This window comes from Lissotriton vulgaris, chromosome 5 (genome assembly GCF_964263255.1).
Source record: "Lissotriton vulgaris chromosome 5, aLisVul1.2, whole genome shotgun sequence".
NCBI classification, from domain to species: Eukaryota; Metazoa; Chordata; class Amphibia; order Caudata; family Salamandridae; genus Lissotriton; species Lissotriton vulgaris.
Window position 1 is genome coordinate 1161532437 of NC_141693.1, and position 26434 is coordinate 1161558870.

Consider the following 26434-nt stretch of genomic DNA (forward strand, 5'->3'; position numbering starts at 1 on the left):
CTTGTGCGATTTTCCCTCAACTGCCTCCCTTGGTAGGGTTCTGTAGAGTTCTTTTGATCGCTTCTAGCCCTCGATCACCTTTTTCTTTGGTGTCGGGGCAGCCTTCGGCTTTGCCTTGCTGTCGTGGCCCTTCGGGTCTGACGGATATTTATGGTGTCTTATCTTCTCTGTCTTCTTTTCTCTCTCACCCGGTTTCTTGCGGCGGGGTGGATTTTTGGAGTTGCCCTCTAGAATTTCGGCGTCCGAGCCTTCGTGCGTCGATTCTGCCGGGACTCCTTGGTATTCTTCATCACTGGAAAGGCCTAGGTCCTTCCGTGAGATTTTCTTTGAAGTCTATGACATCGTTGCGCAGGCCTCCCTCTGCTTTCAGCGTGTCCTGAGTGTTTTCGGTTGGAACTCCGCACAGGCCTCACAGTCCTTGTCCTAATTGTCTTTGGGCAGGCAGAGGTTGCACACGTCATGTGGATCGCGTTGGGCGAACTTGTGGTGGCACTCGGGGCAGAACTTGAAGGGGGTATTTTCCATGGCCCTTACCTCGCCATTTGTCGACCCTTGTTGCCTCCTTGTGTTGTTCTCGTAGTTCTGTCCCCATCTCCGGTATGGATGTCGATGGACGGAATTTAATTGAAATTTTGTCCTTTTCTTTCTTTTTTGGGGCTTTTCCTGAAAATATTTTCTTAGCCTCCCGTCTTGCTTCCAGACCCAACGGCAGAAAAAAAGAATCTGAAGATAGCTACCACGTATAACGGCCAACAGGGCGCCGTCTGACATCACACAGGGGACGCACCTGGCACCAAATGGTGGTCGACGACGCCCAAAAGAGAAAAAAAAAAAAGACTATTCCGGACCCAACCACTAGATGGAGGAATGTTGCACAGTATGTGAATCCAGAAACGGATTCACAATGCAAAAACTCATTTCAGTATGCAAAGCGTCTATGAGAAAGTATAGAATGTGTGATAAGAAATTGTACTTCTGAAATATACAATAGTCGCTCATGCATTGCAATTCCATCTCCCCATAGGAAGCAAAGAACCAAAGAGCCAATAGCAGGCAGTGAGACAGAAATACTCTTCTAGAAAGCAACAAAGTCACTGCTGTATATTTTAAAGAATTGGTAATAATATGTCAAACTAACACCTGTGGTCTCAAGCTAGACCTAAACACTACTAAAAGAAGCTATTGCAGCCCTTTCTTCCTTATTCCTGGTTTCTATAACAAAGCCACATTGTAGTGGTCCTTCCAAAAGAAATTTAAAATGTTAGGCCGAAGTTCTTATTTGGTGGAGTTGTAGGCTTTCCTATCTTCAGTGTTAACCCCTTCGCTGCGGCGGCTATTCCGCCGCAGTGCTAAGGGGGTGGGGCGGTCGCGTGGCGGTCCCGTGCTTGTGACGGAACCGCTCTGTCACGGCTCGCGGGTGAGCTGTGCTTGTGACGGAACGGTTCCGTCACGAACGCGCCGCGCAGGCGCGAAATCAGCACCGCGCAGGCGCAAAATCAGCGCCGCGCAGGCGCGCCGAGCGGGCCGTGACGGAACCGTTCCGTCACTAGCACAGCTCACCCGAGGCTTGTGACGGAACGGTTCCGTCACAAGCATGCAAGGGGTTAATCTATAAACACATATAATCTTGCTTCTATGTTTATGCTGAAAACAGGAAAGTCTACCTTTAAGCAGCCACTACACTTCTAAGCGTCTGTTCAGGGAGGACCTGGCCTGGAAGTTTGGGCTGAATTGTTCCCATGAGAAGCACGGTCAAGACTGATTTGCATATGGCTGGGTCCAAACTGAGTTGGCATGGTGGACGAAAAAAGATGGATTGGGATGGGGCCCCATGAGATTTGCCAGTGGCTAAGATTAATTTAAGCATTACATTCATCACGTTATAGTTTTCGTATTTGACACCCTAAGTGCATCAGGTATGCCAAGACGTGGGCCCCGGGCTCATTGTGCCACTGAAACCAAGCTATGGCTGAAGAGCCCTAGCAAGGGCAAAATCGGTCCTAGGTTGCTTTTGTTCCGGTTCAGGGAGGATCTGGCCTGGCAGCTCAGGTTGGACTGTTCTCAAGAGGAGGAGGGTCCTGGCTGATTTGCATATGGCTGGGTCCAAACTGAGGTGGCATGATGGGTGAAAAACGATGGATTGGGATACAAAAACATTGGCCTGGGCATAGGGGACCTCAACCACTTACTTTTTTATTGCAAACACGTTTGCCCTCTCTGGAAGGGTATCGAAAATACACTAGGTGATATCTTCAACATCAAGTTCTCCCTGACCCATACACTAGTCTCATTAGGTACCTATGCAGACACTGAGAACCAAGTTTTTAATTCCTTACCTTATTTGGACAGAATGCTATTTGACCTCCTGTTGACTGTGGGCAATAAGACTATTTTATCTAACTGGAACAATTACAATAATATCCCATGCCACACCCGGTGGCCGTGAGTCTCCTTTATAAGAAGCTCTGATAATATCCTACACAACACTAACTTCAATAAGGGCTTCTCCCGCCAACGGTGGTCTAAACGGGATGCATACATACAAAGTGTTAATCCCCCTTAAGCACATACAACTCTAAACTAGCCCATCAGCTGAGTTTGGTCTCCTACACTGCTCTTGCCCCATGTATCCCCCATACCGCTTCCCTCTTTTCGTTCTGACACCTCTTCTCTGTTCCCCTCCTCTGAGCAACTGAACCTGTGGATAATTTACTATATCTACTTATCGGACCTTCCGTGGATTGATATGCATTGTACTATTTCTCTATGTACCGTTTTAAGCCTAAGAAATAAAAACTCTAAAATAAACGTGGCTCACATTTGCGGATTGCGCCTTTTCACAAAACACTGCTTCAGTGTTTTTATAAAAAGGAGGGGGCTTCTCTAAAAAGGGCAAGTTTTCTTAACTTTAATGAGATTTTATTTTTAAAAATGCATGTTGCCAGGATTCTTTGTGCATGGATTAGTTCACAATGGTGAACCACACCTGAATATAAGTGAGACCGCTTCTGCTAAGGCACCCTACCCCTAATCAATCTGCATACATTAATGGGCCTGCCGAGCGAGAGACCGGGAATGACACCTCCAACTGCTGGTAAAAAAGAGGTAATAGGGGCCATCTGTCTCTGGAAAGGCCACTCAGGCCCCCAATGGGCCACTGGTGTCATATGAACAGCTAAAATACAGCCAAATCTGCCACCACGCTGGCCAAAAATGCAGCCCATATCTGCAACTCAGATACCGGCCCATCGCCCATTGCCTGCCATACCAATCTGACCCTGATTTGGAACAGCCAGTGTGATGTATCAGTGGCTGAGATTAATTCAAGCATTCCATCCATCACCTTGTTGTTTTTGTATCCGATGCCCTAAGTGCACCAGGTATGCCCAGAGTGGGTCCTGGGATCACTGTGCCACTGGTACCAAGCTATACCTGGCTGAAGAGCACTTACTAGGGCGAAGCTGGTCCTAGGTTACTAGAGTTCCAGCTCATGAAGGGCCTGGCAGTTCAGGCTGGACTATTCCCATGTAGAGCAGGTTCAAGACTGATTTGCATATGACTGGATCCAAACTGAGGAGGCATGGAGGGTGAAAAGCGAGCTCTTGAGCTGCGACCCAAGCGCCTTGCCAATGGCTGAGATTAATTCAAGCATTCCATCCATCACCTTGTTGTTTTTCTATTTGACACCCTAAAAGCAAGGCTAGCAGAGGAAAACATCCTCTTCTCAAAACCTCTATTATCTTTGACTCCGTGTGGTGGGGTCGATGGAAGAAATTGGGGTTAAATCTGCTGTTGTAGGCCTGTACCACGAGGCTCTCTGGAGTAGGTTGCTGTGTGAGAAAGGCCAGAAGTGGGCCTATGGGGACAGGCCACTTGTCTGTATACTGTCAGGTAAGAGCAAGGTTTGGACCAAGTGACCATGACAGTATCAGTTAGGGCCTTGTTAAGTGGCAGCAGGAGTAAAAGAAGTGTCTTGTCAGAGTTGAAATGAAAGGAGGCCAGGCGCGTAAGAACTGGATGCATTCACAGCTTCGGCAGAGGTAGAGAAGGATTCAGTTTTGAGTCAGACAGAACTATGGGTTCAAAGTCTTCCTTCGGTATTTGTGTGGGTGAGAACCGGCATAGATTGTGGTGCCAGGTGTGGAATCGGCTCCGGTTTCTGAGCTGAACCTGAAGCAGGGTCAGAAGGCATCAAGGGCGGACCTGCCAGCACTCACCCCACTGGAGGTATCTGGCAATCCACAGGGCCCAATGGCGCACCATAGTAAACTGGTATGGTGCTGAAAATGCAAAATATGGCCTCCTTAAACAATTCAATATGTTGTGACATTGTCAACTGACCTAGAATCTCAGGGTGCAATAAAATCATGCCTGCTTGAACTTCTTGTGCTTCTTTTTCACTTTGACTTACCTGAAGGCTTGGAGCTCTATGAAGATCTGTTGTGGAACCCACCACGAGCGTGGGAATGCATCCTTATTTATGACTTTGAGCGGGAACAGCCTTTACACAACTGGTGCTCAGCGCCATTCTACTTGGCTTTGTGACTTTCTTCAGGTTAATTAGGGAACATTCTCTGGATGACTTTAAGTCATGGCTCCATCCCAAACAACAAAGACACACACTGTGGGTATTTGTCACAGACATTTGTTTGCGACTGACACTATAAGGCGTAAAACCAGCATTGTCAGGAGGCAACATATTCCCTTACACACTGGAAAAGTTGGAAGAAAAAGGCTAGCCACATGACGAGAAAAAGTAGGAGTTAGCCATGAATCTACGTGTGAAGAAAGGAACGGACGTCAGCCTGCTTGGGTGGCACCTATAGACTATTCAGGTTGTCACTTCTGGGGTGGCGCAGAGTCAACATGAAGACACACAACGCAACCTATCTTCACGCAGGGTCTATGCTGAAAAATCTTATGCATCCAGTCCAGTCTGGTACCTGGGATATTCTAAAGTTGGGGAATGCGCGGTGAGACATATCCATGAAAAAATATTTTAAATATTCCCATAAACCCTTCTGGGTTGTGAGTAATCTCTGCTATATACCAGTCTGCACGCAGGGTCTATATTGAAAAATCGTATGCATCCAGTCCTGTCTGGCATCTGGGTATTTATACGAAAAAGCAGCAGCGGACCTTAGAATGCCGCACCTAAACTCCAGTGCCAGTGAGTCTATGATCAAGTAGGTTTGATATCGTGCTGCCAACCCCGACACCAGCTGCTGTTTGGCGTCGCTGTGCTCTCCAGATCAATTAAACAGTTTTTAGATACTCATGGGGGCGCACCAAAAAGAAAGTCCAAAAAGAATAAGTAGAAAAATGTTCTTTATTTATTTTTGTCCAGCTAAAAAGCACATCAATAAAATATGTAGCGGGTTCAGCCAACGCGTTTCACTCCCTACCAAGGAGTTTCTTCAGGGCGCTGCAGATATTTTCGGTGTGTTATATTTGTAAGATTCCTCTGTGACCACAATGGTATTTCTCCAGTCTTTTCTTTATTCCGACATGATTCTAGTCTTAAAATTCTTAGGAGTACCTCTCTTCCCTTGCCTTTTCTCGTTATCGCGGACTTTGTAGGTCTTGTCTGAGAGAGCAGTTCTGGTACTCCAATAGCTACCCGTCCCTGGTTGTGTTTGTTCCAGGTGGGTACAGTGCTGTGGAAATAGTCGTTCGGTTTCAGCGTCTCGGCATGGCTGGTTCCAGGCTGTCTGGCATCTGGGCATATTCTATAGTTGGGGAATCCGCGGTGAGACATATCCATTAAAAATTATTTTAAATGTTCCCATAAACCCTTCTGGGTTGTGAGTAATCTCTGCTATATTCCAGGTAGAAGCACCTTTACATATGTATAATATGACCAATGTACAAGATACTTACCTACTGTAAAGTCTTAGCTGGTAGAAACTACACCTAGCTGTATATTCCTTACCTTAGAATTTCCCCAAGTGTCAGACTGGATCCGGAATTTTCTTTGTGAGCAGTATGCCTGCGTGCCGGTAGGTGACATTGATTTTCTCTGCGTCCATTGTTGTCCAAGCCGGACGTGAACTAGCGGTACCTATATAGGCGCCACCCAGGCGCACTGACATCAGTTTCTTTTCAAGACTTTCAACACCAGAAGCAGGGAGACATGAAAAACACAGACCACTGGTGTGTCAAAACTAGGGCCCTGAAAGGGGTAATTCCTGTCTCTAGAAATCTGTTCGCAGAGCGGGCAGGATGGGTGGGTCGGTAAGGAATCTGCAGCTAGATATAGTCTCTACCAGATAAGGCATTACTGATGGGAAGTAACTTGTTCATCTGATAGAGACTTCTAATCGCACATTCCTCACCGTAGAATAGATACCCTAGCAATATCATCCACGAAGGGGGGTCTAAGAACCAATTTCAAATGAGAAAGGACTTCAGGAACAAACGGGTAAAGTGCCTATCCCTGCGTACCTGACTGTCCAGACAGTAATGTTTGGTGAACGTGTGCAGGGAAGCCCATGTTTCTGCCTGGCAGATATCCAGTACTGGAAGTCTGCGTGCTAATGCAGTGGTGGCCATTTCAGCCCTGGTGTAATGAGAATGCAAACCTTCAGGAGGTTGCTTCTTGGCCAGTGCGTAGAAGATTTTGATGCAGAGCACAGACCCCACGGAGAGATGGTGTAGGAAGGTGGCTACCTGACTATGGTTACCCCAGATTTTTTGCCTTGTGTTTAGCTGGTTTTCGACTTAGTTGGCCTGGTTCCCTGCTAATCAGGGCCCCAGGCTATCTGCTCTCTCTGTAAAATGGATTCCATGTACCCTAGGTACATACCACAATTGGAAATGGACTCCTTGTCAGCCCCTGTACCATGCACTATAGGTGCCCAGGGCATAGGTGCCACCAAGGCCTACCAGGGGCTGAAGCATAGCTTTTGCCACCCCTGGCTGGTTCTTAAATTGACACAACTGGCTGATCACTCAGCTGGGGCAAGTGGGTGTAATCACCCCTTGCTTAGATATAGTATACCTATATCTAAACCTATATCTGGACACATATATAGCCTGTAAGCCACTCCTATGGAAGGCCTCATCAATCCTGGAGGCAGAGTGCGTGGTTTTATGTGAGATGGTGCTCTGGCATGAGCTGAGCCTGTCTGCAGCTGTCGGGAACCACTCCCTAAGCTGATCCGGGATAATGCCATACCATATACTCTTAAGCGCATTATAATCCTCGCGGTTATATAGCAACTTTGGTTTGGCTTTATCAAAACATGTCGTGTAAGGTGTCATACGAATTGGAATACTATCCCCTCGCCAGTTCTGGCGACGGGGATAGCATTCCACCCTTCTAGAGGGAGAAGACATGCTACTTTACTGAAACGCGGTTGATTTAAAATGAGCCTCAGATCCACAAAATGGATGCCCCTGCCACAGACACGGGTCTGACCTCCTGCTGCTGACCGAAACCCGGCAGAGGAGGCCTGGACAAAGAGTTTCCTGTCACAGGGCGGTGTCAAACCACCCCAGACAGGAGATAGTGGATTGGAGTAGGGAGGTTTCAATGAAACCAGACACTGCCTGGGGAGCACAAGGCTGCCCCTTGCAGGATCCGGCCAAACCGGTTCTGGGGCCTCCCAGCCCCTGTCCCAGCGCGGCCAGGATCAAAGGAGAGGGGTGTAACCACCCCCTTCCTGGGTCCCACCCATAGGAGGGGACCTAGCAGGATGTCCAACCCCCTAGATTCGAATAAGAGGGGGAGCAGTCCCAACGGACCTCAGATCATCCTGAAGAAACATAAGAAACGAAATCTGGACCCTTCGACTTTCTACACGACGTGAGAAGACTGAAGAATCTCCCTTGTGGTCAAGGAGTGACCACCCTGTGCAAACAGGCACCATCCAGCCCTCGACCCTTGCTTTGTTGCAGTTCCCGCCGGAACTCGAGCGACAGAGATCGATGAGATCAAGCTTGCCTGCCTTCTACCTGCCCGATCCACAGTCCCTGCAGAGCTGGGACCCGTGGAGGTGACCGGAAGCGTGGGGCACGCCATCTTGAAAAGGCCACGAGACGCTGACCGTGCGGCCCACGAGTGACCCTCGAAGCTGTACACCGGGGTTTGAGAAGCCCCAGCCCCGAGCTCCACTTGCACCAAAGCTCACCCCTCCACACTCGCTGAGTGCTGCGTGGGGCCCTTCTGCTTGTGTGCGCTCGACGCGTTGGCCCGGTCACTTGCCAGCTGGCTTGTGGCCCCTGTGCCGACGAACTTTGAAATCCGACTTGCTTTTCTGGTTGCTCCAGATCTGCACCAGCTCCTGTGAAAAGGAGCACCCACTCTGACCCTCCTGGTTCGAGTGATAAGCAATCTCCCGGTTCCGCGTGGATTGCTTTTGCCAAGTGCTGTTTGCTACAATCTTCAAGCCGACGGTGCTGACGGCGAGAGCCTACGTGGGACAGATCGTGACCTGCTCCTGGACGTCGCAGATGCCCCAGAGCCCACGTGACAGCGGAGAGAAGCCTATCGACAACCGCCTGATTGCGCCCGACATTGCCTGGTTCCGTCCTGGTTCCACCCTGGTCACTGCTGAGTGACCCAGACTCTGTCCCCTCTGCTTTCAGGTACTTTTCTACATCGATCCACCCTTGGATCGCACCGGACACTTCTGCTTCACAGCGCCTGCAGCTGCAACAGCTCCAAGCACCAAGAACCTGCGTGACAGAACCCGACGCCACTTCGACCCTGTGCACCCACGGCCTGTGGGTGAGGTAACTTTGCAACGCCGGTGTCTTTACACTGGTACACACCTCTAGGGTCTGTGTCTAAAGTTTTGTGTTCCTAGGTTCAGCGGAAGTATCTTTTTATTCACTTTAATTGACTTTTACGCACCATTGACAGTGCATTGGTGCGCGCCGCACTTTCCGTGCTGCACCCGTCTCCTGTGGGCTACTCCCGACTTCTTCATTGCTTGTCCTGACTGCTCCCAGCGAATCTCTAGGCCCTAGGCCTAACCATTGTTCGTAAAGTGTTACTTATACCACTTTTTTTATATATGGTCTGAGTGGCCACCCGCCCTCATCCATAAACGTGCAACTTTATATGTGTAACAGTGCTTTTGATTTAACGCTTGTGCCCCTTTCCTCATAAAGAGTACTGGGGAGTAATTTAGAAATAAATACATATATTTTTATAATATATACTTGTGTGGTGTCCTTTCATTTGATTACAGGATTGTATGTGGTAAAACAAGCTCGCTTAACACGACCTCTTAAGTTAAGCCTTTAAGGCTGCTTAGTCCATGCTACCACTAGGATAGCTTGTCTACAAGGTTGACTTACAACCTGACATCTTTGCGGTTTGTTTGGACTGATAACCAGTGGTTCCAGAATTGGAAACACTACCTATCAGGCCAACTTCTCACATTGGTGTGCAGCGGTGCGGATTTGAGCTTGCTGTTTGTTTTACCATTGCAATCTTTATCAAATTGAAAGATCACATCAAGTACCTCTAGGTACATATAAATCAAAAGCTTAGCATATTAAGTTCTACTGAACTTAGTAGTTGTAGATTAAAGGGATTAGCACACCCTGACTACAACTCACTAGCAAGGTACAGTAGGAAACCACTTAGTGTAGGTAAGTGCACCACTTACACCTCACTAGCAGTCATGTCTGATACAGAAAGAGCCTCAGGCTCTGCTCCTGTAATAGTTGATCCTATAGGGACAACATCCAGATATGACAACCTTAGCCACAAAGACCTGAGTGCCTTGTGCACAGCCAGGGGGCTAAAAAAGGGCAGAGGCCCTACCATTCCTTCCCTAGTAGCTCTCCTAGAAAAGGATGACCTAGATAAGGTGAGTCAGACTCCCTTAGAAACAGAGGAAGGGATAAACTCCCCTGAGAATGAGGATCTTCAAGATGATGTAGTGGAGGAGGAAGAAGAAGAGGAAGGCTCTGATGTAGAAGAGCCTGAAGATCAGGATCAGGTGGGAAACCAGGTACAGGTTGCCAGGCTTAACCAGGCCAACTTGGACCTACATGGGAATGGAGGGGGCCAGCACCACTCCAGATCTCATAACCAAATTCTCCCAGGTAATAGAAGGGAGAGATCTCTGTCAAGGGACTCTCACCTTTCTAGTGCCTCAAGAGAATCTCAAAGAGGAATGACTTCCTCCCAGAGAAAAGAGCATAGGGCCAGGATGAGGGCTGTCCAACTCCAAATAGAAAGGGAAGAGGTAGCCTTGGCTCAAGCTAAACTTGCTTTAGCAAGAGAAAGAAAATTGTGTGGCTTAGATGCCACTGGTGGCAGCAAAGTTCCTAAAGAGAAACCCAGGTCCTATGATAGTAGAAACCTGACAAAGATTGTGCCCCCCTATCAGGAAGGGGATGACATCCACAAATGGATGACTGCTCTGGAGAGAGCCTGCATGGTACAGCAGGTTCCTGAGGAACAGTGGGCAGCAATCTTATGGTACTCCTTTTCAGAGAAAGGGAGGGATAGGCTCCTCACTGTCAGACATGAGGATGCCAGCAATTACAAAGTCCTGAAGAGTGTTCTGATAGATGGGTTTGGCTTAACCACTGAACAGTACAGGTTAAAGTTCAGAGATACCCAGAAGACACAGACTCAGGACTGGACTGATTTTGTTGATTGTGCAACTAAGGCTCTGGAGGGTTGGCTGAATGGCAGCAAAGTACATGACTTCACAGGATTGTATAATTTGATTATGAGGGAGCAGATCCTTAGTAATTGTCAGAACCAGCTCTTACACCAGCACCTGGTGGACTCAGATTTGACCTCTCCCCAAGAATTGGGAAAGAGGGCAGATAAGTGGGTCAGAACCAGGATTAGGCCTAAGAATCAGGACAATAACCAGAAGAAGGAGTCTACCAAGCCTCAAGATAAGGGTGGGGATAAAAGTAAAGAAAACACTTCCCCAGGGCCCCAAAACTCCAAGAAGGGGGGTGGGTCCCAAGACACTTCTTCAACAGGGAAAAAGCCTTATTGCCATGCCTGTAAACAGGTTGGGCATTACAAAACAGACAGCTGTTGTCCCAAGAATGGCAATAAAGAAAACATACCTCCAAAGCCAGCTCCAACACCTCCTGTTACTGTCAGCAGTAATCCCCCAGGAAGTGGGAGCACACCCAGGAATCTGGGTGGGTTTACTTTTGGAGCCCAAGGGGACCCTGGCCTATCCAGGTCTCCATCCCCAAATGATCTTGTCTATGAGACTGGCATGGGGTTTGCCAACTTCTCTGTTTGCCCAAATACCTTGAGCAAATATAGACAGGAACCCATCATCAATGGTTTGAAAGTTGAAGCTTTTAGAGACACAGGGGCTAGCATCACCATGGTGGCTGACTGTATAGTCCCCTCTAAGCAACTTTTACCAGGTGCCATATACCAGGTAACAAACATTGATGGCATCCAAACCAATCATCCCATGGCAGTAGTAAGTCTCAGCTGGGGAGGTGTCATTGGCCCAAAGAGAGTGGCAGTGTCACCAAACTTGCCTGTAGACTGTCTACTGGGTAATGATTTGGAAATCTCAGCCTGGGCTGAGGTTGAACAGGAAATCCATTCTCGAATGGTAAATTCCAATGGAAAGATTAGTGGGGCTGTACTGGCTATAGCCCCAATTCAAGATGTCCTTCCTGAAAAGGTTGGTAGGGCTGAGCAACTCTCTGCCCCATCTTTACCAGAAGCTTTTCCAAACCAGAATAGCAAAGCTGTTATGATAACAGCAGAAACTCAAACAGATACGGTTGTTGTGAAGCCTGAAATGATGGATCACTCCACCCAAACTGAGAGCATGGAGGAGGAAGATAAATCTTCCCCTCACCAGACATTAGGACAGGATCAGCCTCCTCAGGGAACTGATCTTACCCCTGATGAAGGAACTGCCCCAGAGGTTGTTAGGCCTGGCCTGACAGAGCCCCTGATGGCAGTGGACCCTTCTCAGGTGGGATCCAGTCTGGAGCAGGTAACCTGCCCCTCTCTACCTTGCCTTAGTCAGCCCAGGGCTGCAGAGGACAAGAAGGACAGTGCGACCCAGAGGGCCCCCTGTCAAATAAAGCACCCCCATCAACAGATTAGGGGCACCCAAACTAGTAGCCCTAGTAAGGTGAAAACTTTAAAAACTCCTGAGGGAGCCCCCTTAAAAACAGTTAGGGACCTCCCACAGATGGATTCTGTTGGGCACAGCCAAACCTGGGACCCAAAGGGCCCAAACCTGAACTGTCCCTCCAGCAAGCCACACAGAGGGACCCAGCCTCCAGCTTTAGGTAGCCAGAGGTTGACCCTGAGAGCTCAGTGCAACTCAGTTGAAGAAAGAAAGGCACACATGGTGGAAGATAATTGGAGGAAGTTGAGCCCAAAATTAGTGGGGCCTCACTTCAATGCTCCATATCCAAACCAGCCTTTAACTTTGCATAAACACACCCAAGGTAGTGATTCCCTATGGTGGAGACCCTCTAATACCCCTAGGGTGAGGGACTGCTTAGTGGACCATGAGACAGGGGGTACCCATGCCAGTGCAGGTACTTCCTTATATGGCCACTCAGGCAATATAGGCTTACCTGGCCAAGGATAGCCTTATCTCCTTTCGTTTGGGGGGGGGTTATGTAGGAAGGTGGCTACCTGACTATGGTTACCCCAGATTTTTTGCCTTGTGTTTAGCTGGTTTTCGACTTAGTTGGCCTGGTTCCCTGCTAATCAGGGCCCCAGGCTATCTGCTCTCTCTGTAAAATGGATTCCATGTACCCTAGGTACATACCACAATTGGAAATGGACTCCTTGTCAGCCCCTGTACCATGCACTATAGGTGCCCAGGGCATAGGTGCCACCAAGGCCTACCAGGGGCTGAAGCATAGCTTTTGCCACCCCTGGCTGGTTCTTAAATTGACACAACTGGCTGATCACTCAGCTGGGGCAAGTGGGTGTAATCACCCCTTGCTTAGATATAGTATACCTATATCTAAACCTATATCTGGACACATATATAGCCTGTAAGCCACTCCTATGGAAGGCCTCATCAATCCTGGAGGCAGAGTGCGTGGTTTTATGTGAGATGGTGCTCTGGCATGAGCTGAGCCTGTCTGCAGCTGTCGGGAACCACTCCCTAAGCTGATCCGGGATAATGCCATACCATATACTCTTAAGCGCATTATAATCCTCGCGGTTATATAGCAACTTTGGTTTGGCTTTATCAAAACATGTCGTGTAAGGTGTCATACGAATTGGAATACTATCCCCTCGCCAGTTCTGGCGACGGGGATAGCATTCCACCCTTCTAGAGGGAGAAGACATGCTACTTTACTGAAACGCGGTTGATTTAAAATGAGCCTCAGATCCACAAAATGGATGCCCCTGCCACAGACACGGGTCTGACCTCCTGCTGCTGACCGAAACCCGGCAGAGGAGGCCTGGACAAAGAGTTTCCTGTCACAGGGCGGTGTCAAACCACCCCAGACAGGAGATAGTGGATTGGAGTAGGGAGGTTTCAATGAAACCAGACACTGCCTGGGGAGCACAAGGCTGCCCCTTGCAGGATCCGGCCAAACCGGTTCTGGGGCCTCCCAGCCCCTGTCCCAGCGCGGCCAGGATCAAAGGAGAGGGGTGTAACCACCCCCTTCCTGGGTCCCACCCATAGGAGGGGACCTAGCAGGATGTCCAACCCCCTAGATTCGAATAAGAGGGGGAGCAGTCCCAACGGACCTCAGATCATCCTGAAGAAACATAAGAAACGAAATCTGGACCCTTCGACTTTCTACACGACGTGAGAAGACTGAAGAATCTCCCTTGTGGTCAAGGAGTGACCACCCTGTGCAAACAGGCACCATCCAGCCCTCGACCCTTGCTTTGTTGCAGTTCCCGCCGGAACTCGAGCGACAGAGATCGATGAGATCAAGCTTGCCTGCCTTCTACCTGCCCGATCCACAGTCCCTGCAGAGCTGGGACCCGTGGAGGCGACCGGAAGCGTGGGGCACGCCATCTTGAAAAGGCCACGAGACGCTGACCGTGCGGCCCACGAGTGACCCTCGAAGCTGTACACCGGGGTTTGAGAAGCCCCAGCCCCGAGCTCCACTTGCACCAAAGCTCACCCCTCCACACTCGCTGAGTGCTGCGTGGGGCCCTTCTGCTTGTGTGCGCTCGACGCGTTGGCCCGGTCACTTGCCAGCTGGCTTGTGGCCCCTGTGCCGACGAACTTTGAAATCCGACTTGCTTTTCTGGTTGCTCCAGATCTGCACCAGCTCCTGTGAAAAGGAGCACCCACTCTGACCCTCCTGGTTCGAGTGATAAGCAATCTCCCGGTTCCGCGTGGATTGCTTTTGCCAAGTGCTGTTTGCTACAATCTTCAAGCCGACGGTGCTGACGGCGAGAGCCTACGTGGGACAGATCGTGACCTGCTCCTGGACGTCGCAGATGCCCCAGAGCCCACGTGACAGCGGAGAGAAGCCTATCGACAACCGCCTGATTGCGCCCGACATTGCCTGGTTCCGTCCTGGTTCCACCCTGGTCACTGCTGAGTGACCCAGACTCTGTCCCCTCTGCTTTCAGGTACTTTTCTACATCGATCCACCCTTGGATCGCACCGGACACTTCTGCTTCACAGCGCCTGCAGCTGCAACAGCTCCAAGCACCAAGAACCTGCGTGACAGAACCCGACGCCACTTCGACCCTGTGCACCCACGGCCTGTGGGTGAGGTAACTTTGCAACGCCGGTGTCTTTACACTGGTACACACCTCTAGGGTCTGTGTCTAAAGTTTTGTGTTCCTAGGTTCAGCGGAAGTATCTTTTTATTCACTTTAATTGACTTTTACGCACCATTGATAGTGCATTGGTGCGCGCCGCACTTTCCGTGCTGCACCCGTCTCCTGTGGGCTACTCCCGACTTCTTCATTGCTTGTCCTGACTGCTCCCAGCGAATCTCTAGGCCCTAGGCCTAACCATTGTTCGTAAAGTGTTACTTATACCACTTTTTTTATATATGGTCTGAGTGGCCACCCGCCCTCATCCATAAACGTGCAACTTTATATGTGTAACAGTGCTTTTGATTTAACGCTTGTGCCCCTTTCCTCATAAAGAGTACTGGGGAGTAATTTAGAAATAAATACATATATTTTTATAATATATACTTGTGTGGTGTCCTTTCATTTGATTACAGGATTGTATGTGGTAAAACAAGCTCGCTTAACACGACCTCTTAAGTTAAGCCTTTAAGGCTGCTTAGTCCATGCTACCACTAGGATAGCTTGTCTACAAGGTTGACTTACAACCTGACATCTTTGGGGTTTGTTTGGACTGATAACCAGTGGTTCCAGAATTGGAAACACTACCTATCAGGCCAACTTCTCACAGATGGTCTTCTATCCGGAACTCTTACGTATGGTCAAGGTAAAATGACAACACTCTTTTTGGGTCCACACGGGAGAGTTGCTCCTCTTCTTTAGAGGGATGGGGAGGTGCGGAAAAAGTAGGCAAGGTGATGGATTGGCTTGCATGAAAAGTAGCTAGGAGTTACAACTTGCGGCTTAAAGGAGGCCTGAGTGCAAAGCACCACTTTGTCAGGATAGACTGGGTGGTAAGGTGGCTTAGTAGCTAAGGCCTGCCACTCACGTACTCTGTGGGCAGATGTAATTGCCACAAGTAAGGCTGTTTTCAATGTGAAAAGCCGGAGGGGACAATTGTGTAGAGGCTCGAAAGGAGCATGCATCAAAAAAAGCCGTAAACAAATTAAGGGCCCACTGAGGCATAATGAATGGCAAAGGAGGGAAGATATGAGTAAGACCCTTAGGGAACATATGTCAATAGGAGACTTGAACAAAGAAGGGTGGGTCGGGCAACTGTAAGAAGGCAGAAATGGCAGATAGTTGGCACTTAATAGTGTCCAGAGCAGATCCCTGTTAGGCAAGAGACAAAGCAAAACGCAGAACCTCAGAAAGAGGGGCAGAAAGGGGATCAACAGACTTTTCTGCACACCATGCCATAAATTTCTTCCACCTACAGGCGAACACATTCTTGGTAGAGAGAAATCAGGCTGCCAAGATAATGTTACAGACTTCAGGCGGTAGGTCAAAAGCTGTCAACTGTCGCCGCTCAATCTCCACGCAAGAAGGCGGAGAGTGGACATGTTCGGATGGAGAACCCTTCCCTGCTGCTTCAACAGAAGATCTTCCGAAGGGGCAGCCTGATCGGAGGATCGATGGCCAAGCTCAGGATACCAGACTCTCCGTGCACCGTCTGGAGCCACAAGAATGACTTGTGCCTGGTCGTTCTTGATCTTCTTGAGAACTCTGGGAAGGAGAGGTATGGGTGGGAAGGAGTGGTATGGGTGGTGAGGCGTACAGGAAGCCTGAGCTCCACTCGAGGCGAAAAGCATCTCCAGCAAGTGCCACCTTGGACACTCCAGAATGCAATAATGACAATATTGCATGTTCTCTGTGTTGGCGAACAGATCTAACCAAGGCTCTCCTCCACTGCTGAAAGAGACCTTGCACCAATTCCGGATGGAGGAGCCATTCGTGATCCGCTTGGCATCTTCAGCTGAGTTCATCTACTCTGGCTTTCAGAGAACCGGCTAGATGTTGAACCACAAGAGAAGCACCCTGGCATTAGCCAGGTCCAGAGGCGCAGGGCCTCTTGACAAAGGGTCCACGACCTCACCCCGCCCTGTTTGTTGCAGTACCACATGGCTGTGGTGTTGTCCGTGAACACTTGCACCAATCTTCCACTGATGGAAGGAAGAAAGGCTTTCAATGCCAGTTGGATCGTTTGGAGCTCCAACAGGTTGATGTGGAGTCCGATTGCGCTGGAGACCAGAGTCATCAGATCTTCACCTCTCCAAAGTGGCCGCCACATCCCAGAAATTATGCATCTGTCACTAACTCCAATTTACTCGTCAAACATGAAACATAATGTCGCCACCGATATCAACTAAATAAAAAATAAAATATGTTGTTGTCAATCTAATTATCCAGTTTAAGAATGTTACCAGATTTAAATTTAAATTATAAACATTTCGGATACTCGAGTTTTCACAATTTATACTAATATAATAAAGAGAGAGCCCAAACCTTTGAGGCGGGTAATCTCAGGAACCACAACACCAATCACAACACCCAATACAGCATTGGATAGGACAGTTGCAGCAGATGGACATAGGCTATGCAGCTGTCCACCATATACATTAGAAACGTAAAAGAACCTTACCGGCAAAGTAGTCCCTTGAGGGCGTGGGCGGGGCGCGGCATGACGACAAAAAAAGCGTTCCTTAAACGTGTGCGTTGTGCTGGGGGCGTGAACAAGGCCAATGGGCGCGGCAATTGCAATTGCGCGGCACCAAGGCGCATCAAACGGCAACAATCGCATGGCACATCCCCCCCCAAAAAAAACGTCCCTTGAGGGCGTGTGGAAAACAAACGGGTGCGTTGGGCACGGGGCGTGGCCAAGGCCAATGGGTGCGGCAATTGCGCGGGAGCAAGGGGCGTGGCCAATAGGCGCAGCAATTGCCGGGGCTTAGGCGGGGGCAGACGCGACTGATAGTGCCTGCGGGGACAATAACTGCACAGTATCCTGCGCGCTGTCAGCCTGTCAACTCTCTGCATAAAGGACCGCGCCTGCGGGGACACTAACTGCAGCGTCTCCTGCGCGCTGTCACACACTCAACTCTCTGCATAAACAAATTGACACCAGACGCACAACATCAACCAGGGCTGGAGCCGGGCTCAGGCGGCGGATGACGCGAGTAAGGGCGCCTGCTAGGACACTAACCGTTGAACTGACTGCACTTTCCCACACGCGCAGAGTTTCCAGCGCGCACTTTCATCCACTCAACTCTCTGCATCAACGACTTAACACTACATGGGACACTAACCGTTGAACTTACTGCACTTTCCCACACGCGCAGAGTTTCCAGCGTGCGCTTTCATCCACTCAACTCTCTGCATCAACGACTTTACACCACAAGCACAACATCAAACAAAACTGGAGCCGGGCCTCAAGCGGTGGATGACGCGATTCAGCGTGCCTGCGGGGACACGAAATTGACACTGAATGCACTTTCACACACGCTTACCTACGGAAGTGGAGTACATACACACTAGAGACATCTGCTAATACTTCTTACTACGAGGTACACACAGTATCTGCACACACATGCCTAACCATTGTGACACTTCATGCTAAAAATGTTGGCTACCGCGAGATTCTAAAATAAATGTCCCTTGCCTATTACACACATTGCACACATTCTATTTCATACCCGGACAACGTCGGGACGGGCTGCTAGTAATTGATAAAATAGAGTCTGTTTCTCTGATCTCTAAGATTGGACTTATCTTTTTCTTTCAAATACCAATGCCGTGCAACATGTACTATGGCATACAATGATAGCTCCCGAAAAATATCACCCTTCTAAGATGGCCGCCAAGATCTGTGGCTGATCGCCTTTAGTCTTTTGTTGATGATTGTTACTCATAATACTCGGCGTCTATCGGGAATAACTTCTTGCATAAACTTTAATAGATATGGACTGCACGTTATAATTCCACAAATTAACGATACAGGCTTTTATTTCACAAGTGCAGATATCCTACCTTTAATCACCATTTTCGACTTAATAGTTGGAGTTCCAACTAATACGAGGAACGTTTACTTCCGGTTCACTACGCCAATTCGGGCTATTTAACAAGGCGGCGGTCTCAGAGCAAAACATGGGACCAGCGCTGTACACCGGATTACTCGTAGCACCTCGCTACTTCTGATAGATTTACCTCTAATGTAAGCAAGACTTGCGTGCACCCGGCTATTATTTCGCCCGTAAATAATGAGGCCTCCACCCTTTTTTCTGATTCGGTCTTTTTCCTTAAAATAAGAGCGGAGCCAATCTTTCACCCTGTTTTCCACCCGACCTCGATATCGGGACAGTGGTGTCGCGCTCAGACTGTATGTGGAGCTATCTTGTTGCGGGTTAAAAATAATTCTGCTCGTACATAATGAGGCTTCCCCCTCCTCTCAGTGCGGTCTCTTTTTTATAGTAAAAGCGAAGCTAACCTTTATTTTAGTTTGGTACTGTGACAATGGAGTCTCGCTTAAATTGAATGTGAAGTTTAACTGCTGCGAGTTTAGATTAATGCGTTCTATTATACATTGGCGCCATAGGTTAAAAAAAATTTTGTCAAAGAATTATTACTATTAGGAATTTACGTCCTACCGCTGCTCTATTAATATATTTCACAGGAGACCAACACTTTCATCAAAGGTGCCCACTACAAAACCATCTAAACCAGAGACCATTCCTCCTGTTCTAATACAACTAAATAATCAGACAAAGACACTATTATACCCTTTTCAAACAATGTTCCGCCATTTTTTTAAAAACAGCAATAATAAATAGCAATGAACATTAACAATATGATATTTGATGTAAAGAAAGGTGAAAATGTACTATGAATGAGAGTTGTATAATCGTGAACTGATAATAATCACACATTATTTTTACATAATTGAACTTTGTTGTTCTCGGCGATTTTAATATCCATCTTGAGGACCCAGCCAATGCCACAGGAGTCGATCTGCTCGACGATCTCAGATCTTTTGGACTCAATTTGGCCAATTCGGGCGCGACCCACGAGAAGGGCCACCTGCTTGATCCCTTATTTTCTAACCGGGACCATCTTACTCCATCTCCGGCTCTTGCCCTACCTTGGACAGACCATTATTTGGTGTCCGCGTTATGGCAATTCAACAGCCGAGCTGCGGTGGTCCCACGGGTTCACACCCTGGAGAGAGCCTGGTCGTGGCTCCCAGTTGACACCTGGGCAGCACACTTGGAGGCCACGCAGCCCTCTCAGGGAGCCAACCCGATAGTCGCTGACGCGAACTTCCACACCTGGCTCGTGGATTCTCTAGACACTCTCCTACCCAAAAAGAAACAACTTACGAGGGGGAAGAGAGTGGGCTCGGCACCTTGGTATTCATCAGAATTAAGAACTCTGAGGAAAGGATGTAAGAGGCTAGAGCGGTCCTGGAGGAGAGACTGGAGTGAGGCGAATCGTAAAGAATATCGTGCGGCCCTGAGCAGGTACAAATCTGCTATTCGGGTGGCAAAATCAGGATTCTTCGAAGAGCGCATTGGCTCTGCGGCCAACTCTTCCAAAGAGTCATTTAGGGTCATTAAGGAGCTACTCAATGCCCCCGACCCTCAGGTTTTCCACGAGGACCCTCGCAAAAAATGCACAGAACTGGCCTCGTATTTTAAAAGTAAAATCGACAACATACTGGCTTCCCTTCCCCGGCTAGGTGAGATCTCCTCTTTGGAGGACAATCCCAGCTCCCAACCTGAGTCACCACTGGCGGAGTTGGCTTCCCTTGGTCCAGTTACTAAGGAGGAAGTCCTGTCGGTGCTGAGATCTATGAAGAGCGGCTCCCCGAAAGACCATGCACCTATTAAATATCTTAAACAGGTGTCATCTACTATCGTTGGCCCTGCTACGGACTTGATAAACCTGTCTCTCGCCCATGGGGTGGTCCCCCCCAGTTGGAAAGGGGCGGTGGTTAAGGCTCTTTTGAAAAAGCCTAACCTCGATCCCGCCGATCTCGCCAACTTTCGGCCTATCTCTTTGCTGCCGGGTATCAGTAAGGTGGCTGAGAAGCTGGTGAATAGCCGCCTTTCCAACTTCTTGGAAGCCAATTCCCTCCTGGGCGACTCCCAAACGGGTTTTCGGCCCGGTCAGGGGACCGACACCGCCCTGCTGGCGGTCGTGGAGAATGCGAGGAGCATGCTGGATTCGGGGGGATCAGTGGCAGTGATCCTCCTGGACCTCAGCGCTGCTTTTGACACCGTGGACCATCAGGTGCTTCTCCAACGGCTGTCAGGGGTGGGGGTCACGGGTTTGGCCCTCAAATGGTTCGCCTCCTTCCTGGAAGGTCGTACATTTGAGGTGTGGGAAGGCCAGGAAAAATCATCTTCTACCCCTCTCCAGTGTGGTGTGCCACAGGGCTCTTCATTGAGCCCTACCCTATTCAACGTTTACATGGCCCCCCTGGAGAATGTGGTACAGCCGCTGGGTATCAAAATCATCAGTTACGCTGATGATACCCAGCTGGTGGTAGGCCTCTCCCAGTCGGCGTACCATCCCGACCGGCTGCACACGTGTCTTGAAAAGATCTACACGTGGATGTGCAGCTCAGCCCTAAAGTTAAATGGCTCCAAAGCGGAACTGATGCTGCTGGGGAACTCCTCTCCATCTTTGCCCCCCAGCAGCTGGCCAGACTGTTTGGGACCGATGCCCCCCCCAAGCAGGAGATCAAGAGCTTGGGGGTATGTCTGGAGCAGGACCTATCATTTAAAACCCATGCCAAAAAGACTGCTGGCGTGTGCTTTGGCCTGCTCCGTTCAGCCCAGAAGATTCTGCCCCTGCTCCCAGTGGCCACTCGAAGGCTTCTCATCCAGGGACTTATCATCTCGCGGCTGGATTTCAGCAATGCGCTTTTCCTGGGCGCACCCGAATCTACCCTGAACAGACTGCAGCAAGTGCAGAACGCGGCTGCCAGGCTTTTGACGGGTCTCCCTAGGCGGCAATCTGCCCGCCCGGCGTTGAGGGCACTGCACTGGCTCCCTGTGAAGGACCGGGTGAAATTCAAGTCACTCTGCATCGCCCACAAAGTCCTGCACGGGGTGGGTCCACCTATTCTTGAGGAGATGGTCCAGCCCTATAAGGCCTCTCGTTCCCTCCGCTCTGACCACCAACATCTCCTTCAGGTTGGCAGGGTGAAAAAGGCAAGATCTGGGGGCAGAAGGTTTTCAATAAATGTGGCCTCCTTGTGGAACTCACTGCCCCTACAACTGCGCTCCGAAGCCAGTCTCTTCAGGTTTCGTAAACTTTTAAAAACTTTTTTGTTCTCTGTTTAATCCTTGCATTCTTGTAGCTGTGTTATGTTCTGATAAGCGCGGGGATGCCTATTGGTAACCAGGCGCTATACAAAACTCGGAATAATAATAATAATAATAATAACATAATCTTTGTTGGTACTGAGTATTGACAAAACTTGAAAAAGTTAAAGAATGATGTAATCAAATTTATTTAGGTATTAATAATAACGATGTTCTTTCAGAGTTTAACTTTTGCCTTACACTGGTATCTTGGGTGTTTTCTTGTTTCTCACCTAATACTTCATCCCTATAACAAATCTAAATTATATAGGGATTCCTACACATGAGAACTCACTGGATCGCATGCACTATCTGCAATGTACAGCAATATTTTATCAGTAAATTACTATCCCTAGGATTAAAAATACATCTTTTGAATAAGCCTGTGGAACAGTATCCCCTTTAATGTCACTCTCACTTCCTTCTTTTAACTCTTTAATGCAAATGTACACAATGATTAGTCTCATATTATTAAAGTAAACCCTCAACTATTAGAACCCTTTCTTCGGAATTTTAAAATAAGAAAATATTCTACAACATATTTTTTCTGACTCACTGATCTTTTTGCACCCTTTTCACTTTCGTTCTATTGGGGTCAACTGATTTTTAATACAGATTATTTTTGACAAATGTACTTTGTCTTTGTTTACAGCCTTGAGAAAGCCCTGGCGCTACGCGCCATAAGGGGCGAAACACGTGTCGGCTGTTGTTTGCTCCTTGTTGAATTAATAAAGCAATTTCCTGGATAACTTCAACGAAAATGGAATGAATTTTTAGTATCTGAATGGTGATTGTAACGAAGACATAAAGATTTTAGCCTTACACATGATTAATTCATCTACTCACAGAAAAGCAATGTATACTCATTCCTAACCTTAACTTGAAACTTTGAAGCTCTTAGGGTCCAGAGATTTAAGTATGGTTCCCTCGCTCCCTCAATAATCACGGAGAAATATATAGGCCTGGAATCCCTGGACCTTCTACCCTTGTTGAAACTACTGTGACATCTGGTTGGGGAAGGGAGAGGGGTCTGCCTCTGACCCAATCGTGGTTTGTGAGCCACCACCACAGATTGTTCAAAGTGCCCTCCAAGATCTGGACCAGGTCGGAGGGATTCCCCTGATGCTGTACCCACTGGAGCTTTAGGTCCCACTGCAGAGCCCGCATGTGCCATCTGGCATGAGTCACCAGCAGGATGCAGGAGGCCATGAGACACAGCAGTCTCAGAGTCAGTCTCACCGAAACCCAGGACAGAAGCTGAAATATCGGTATCATAACCTGAATATCCTGGAATTGTCGCTTGGGAGGATAAGCCCAGAACTGCACTACGTCCAGAACAGCTCAGATGAAAGGGAGCGTCCGAGAGGGAGTCAGGTGTGACTTTGGCACATTGATGGTGAACCCCAGGGAGTGCAGGAGGTTCGCTGTAGTCTGGAGATGGGAGACAACAGCCTGGGAGGAACCCGCTTTCAACAGCCAGTCGTCGAAATAGGGGAAGACTGGCACACCTGATGTCCGCAGATGAGCTGCAACCACTGCCAACCCTGGAGTGTGCGCTGGTAAGGCCAAAAGGGAGAACGGTGAACTGAAAATGCTTGTGGCCTACCGTAAACTGTAGATAGCGCCAATGGCAGGCAGGAGGGGTATATGAAAATAGGTGTTCTGTTAGTCCATCGCTATCATCTAGTGTGCAGGGCAGACAAGAACTGAGCCAACGTGAGCATTTGGAATTTCTCCTTCTTGAGGAAAATATTGAAGGTTTGGAGATCGAGGATAGGACGAAGGAACCAAAAGAAGCAGGAATAAAAACCACAGTCTACTTCTGGCACTGTAACCCTTTCTATGGCCCCCTTGGGCAGGAGAGCCGTGACTTCCTCGCATAAAAGGGAAAATTATAATCCTCAGTCAGCGGATATTGAGATGGTGGCATGGGAGGAGGGGTAGTCTCGAAGGGGGGGGGGGAGTAGATCCTCTGGACAATCTGCAAAACCTACCTGTCCAATGTAATGGACTACCAGTGGGGCAGGTGATGGTGAATCCTGCCGCCAACTGGATGCCCATGGTGTTAAAGGTGCAGACTAGGAGCGTTAAGAGACTGCTGCAGTGGCGGAGGGCCGGACTGACCGGACCGCTGGCCACCTGACCCATGTGGTCTGTGGGTACCGTGCCCTCGACCAGGCCGATGATGGGAAGCCTGCGCAACACAGTGGCTGGGCTTAATTGGCAAGGCTGGAAGCCCCTTCTGAAGCCACAAAAGGAGCAAAAGGCAGATTGGGGTGGACGTGGGGCCACAGAGAGGCCTAAGGATCTGGCACAAGAATCCTTAAAGCGCACAAGCTCCAAATCTAACTTGTCTCCCAAGAGACGGGTGCCATCAAAGGGCATGTCCATGAGGAAAGCCTGCACATTCCCTGAGAAGCCAGTCGTGGCACCTAAGGGCCACCATGATTGAAACTGCTCTGCCAAGCAAGTCAGTCGTGTCAAGACCGCAGTTAATTGTGAACTTTGCCGTGTCTCTTCTGTCAGCAATAGCTTGGGAGAGTACAGCCAGGGTATTGGGTGTTTATGATCGAAATGCCAGGCTGGTGGAAGAAAACATCTTCCCAAATGAGTTCAGCTGCCTAGATACCCTATTCAAGGGAGCGGTAGGAAAAATGCTTTGGGAGGTGGAGGCTTGGACCACCAAGCTCTCAGGGGTAGGGTTTTGGGTGAAGAAGTTTGGGGCCCCAGGTGCAAGGCAATGGTGGCGGACAATCGCCCTGTTCACAGAAACCCTTGTGTAGGGTTTGGACCAAGTATCCAAACGGACATCAGAGGGGACATCATTGAATAGGAGCAAGGGTTCCGATGTGGAGGCTCCGGGTTGCAACACCTCCATCAAGAGATTAGTCTTGACTGCCACCATGGACAACTGAAGGTCAAGGACCTCAGCTGCGCTACACACCACCACTGCGTATGATGCTCCCTCCTCCATAGCCACGGTAGGGGGAGAAAGCAGGCCAAGATTTGGAGAAGTGGCCAGGACACTGGCTTTACCCAGGACCTCACACCAGTCCACACTCTGTTCATCATAGGACTGGTATTCTAAAGGGTCGAGAGACCCCTGCCATTCTTCCCCGAGGCATAGCCAATGAAAATATGGTTCAGGCTCTGATCTTGGAGGCAAAGCTCCAGGTAGCGCCGGAGTCAGGCGACACCCCTGTGGTTCCATGTTGGAATTCCGGGATGATGATGGGGACCGCGGCACGAGGACTGGCGCCGGGAGCATCGGCATCTAGACCAGAGCCGGCGGAAGGTCTTGATGGCTCGACCGACGCCGGTCCAAATCCAGGAACTGCAATGTGGGGCCCCACCAGAGCCAGGGCCACTGGTGCCGAACCAGAGGGGGTGCCTTCTGACCCCGCAGGTTCAAAGGCACATCGCTGGGGTCAGACCGCCCAAAAATGAGGTGCATAGCTTCATAGAACTCTCTAAGCTGGGCGGGGGTTGCTCCAGCCATGGGAAATTTCAGAAGGCACAGAGTAGACCCAGGTGCAGGTTCAAAAGAATGAGGCCTAGAAATTTGTGGTTCCCTCGTTTCGTTAGCTGACAGACAAGAAGTCAAAGAACGCTTTGACTTCTTCCTCTTTTTCTTATGCCTCCTACCTGGATGGCCTGATGAAGTCGAGCAGGAGGAAGAGGACTTCGGGCACCGTGAACGATACCGGGACCTTCCCATCGGGGATCGCTCCCTCACAGCCTTCGGAGCCATGGCCCGTCAATCAGAGCATGCCCTTGGTGTTGTGGTCGCACTCCAGTTCACAGGAAAACATCGGCCCATGACGGGCGCCGCAGGGGTTTAAAACCAGATTGTGCTAAGACATCCTCGACACACCAGGAGGTAAACCTCAAAAGAACTCGACAAAACATTGAAAAAAGTCCTGTCAAAAAGTGACAGAGGGGTAAGAATTCTCCGGATCAGCGCTGGCTGGCATGGAAAGAAAAGAACGGACATCAGCGCACCTGGATGGTGCATATATAGATATAGAAAAGTCACATCTGACGCGGAAGACACAGACGACGGACGCAGAGCCGATAGAATCCACCTAAAGGCGCACAGGGGCACTGATCGAGAAAAATCTTCCGGTTCCAGTCTGATGCCTGGGTAAATTCTATGGTAAGGAATCAGTGGCTAGAAGTCTCTATCAAATTAATGTGATTTGTAAGGTTTGCATCTATGTATATGCTTCGTCCAAAGACCCCAACAGTCATATTTCTCCCCTCCCTAACTAGCCCTCGGGTGGAGATTCTGTGCACTCCCTCTGTACTGCACAGGCGTTTGGAGGGATTCAGGACCATGCTGCTTCCGCAGTACGTGAGGAGGCAGCTTGACAACTATGAGGGGATAATAATCTCCTCACTGACAAAAAAATCTGTCAGGACCTTAGGAAGGAACAAAGGATGAGTACGGAGGACGATATGGAAAACAATGTAGCTCTCAGACCAGGTAATGGAGGCAGGGGGAATAGCCAAAGCAAAAAACACA

The 26434-nt window shown here is 49.2% G+C and overlaps 1 protein-coding gene across 1 annotated transcript in view; it reads right to left on the reverse strand.

The window, feature by feature from the left end:
* The window catches only part of FAM204A (family with sequence similarity 204 member A), a 450793-nt gene that overhangs the window by 38371 nt on the left and 385988 nt on the right, over positions 1 to 26434 (reverse strand). The gene's annotated exons all lie outside the window — the stretch shown is intronic.